Source organism: Alexandromys fortis, unplaced genomic scaffold, assembly GCF_014885135.2.
Source record: "Alexandromys fortis isolate MF-2015 unplaced genomic scaffold, M_Fortis_MF-2015_v1.1 scaffold_441, whole genome shotgun sequence".
Lineage (NCBI taxonomy): Eukaryota > Metazoa > Chordata > Mammalia > Rodentia > Cricetidae > Alexandromys > Alexandromys fortis.
The window spans coordinates 195887-196712 of record NW_026068320.1 but is presented as its reverse complement, the minus strand read 5'-3'; positions in this window follow the sequence as shown (position 1 = coordinate 196712).

Here is an 826-nt window from a genome sequence, read left to right as displayed (position 1 = left end):
GGCCGCCCGCCCGCATGGCTAGCTTATGTCCAGAAATAATTACACGGAAACTGTATTCTTTCAAACACTGCCTGGCCCATTACTGTAGCCTCTTATTGGCTAGCTCTTACATATTGTTCTAACCCATTTCTAATATTCTGTGTAGCCCACGAGCTGGCTTACCAGGGAGGACCTTAACCTGCGTCTCTCTGGAGCTGGAGAATCATGGCGACTCCTTGACTAAGCTTCTTTTTCCCAGCATCCTGTTCTGCTTACTCCACCTACCTATGTTCTAACCAATAAAATGGGCCAAGGCAGTTTCTTTATTAATAAGAAATCACTCCCACATCAAGCAGGCTCACTGCTTCTGCTCTGGAACCATTGAAGGGGCCCCACTTTAAGAATCTTTTAGGGAGTTTGGGCATCATCAACCCGTCTGGTTACTTCCTGCTGAGCAGGTGTGCTGCATTCTTGGGAGTATTTTACATCAACATTTCAGGGGTTCTTGGTGATTCAAACCCTGTAAATTTGCAATGAATCCACAGGTTTTCATCCTCTGTGGAGGCACAAGCAGAACCTCTTTTCCAAGGCATCAAATCCTTAGGCCCATATTTTATAGCCAAAATACCTTAGCAGTTCCCAGAATTGAATGTCTTTCTCCAGTCCAGAACACAAAAGACAAAACAATCAACATAATAACATATATCTCTACACATTCTATCTTTTGAGGCCCTCAATTCACCTTCCTGCCTCCTTTTTATTACTTCCCTACTGGCCAGTCTTCCAGAGGGCATCTCTCAGAACATCTCTGGAGATGATGTGGGAAGGTCATATATCTATCTGTTGC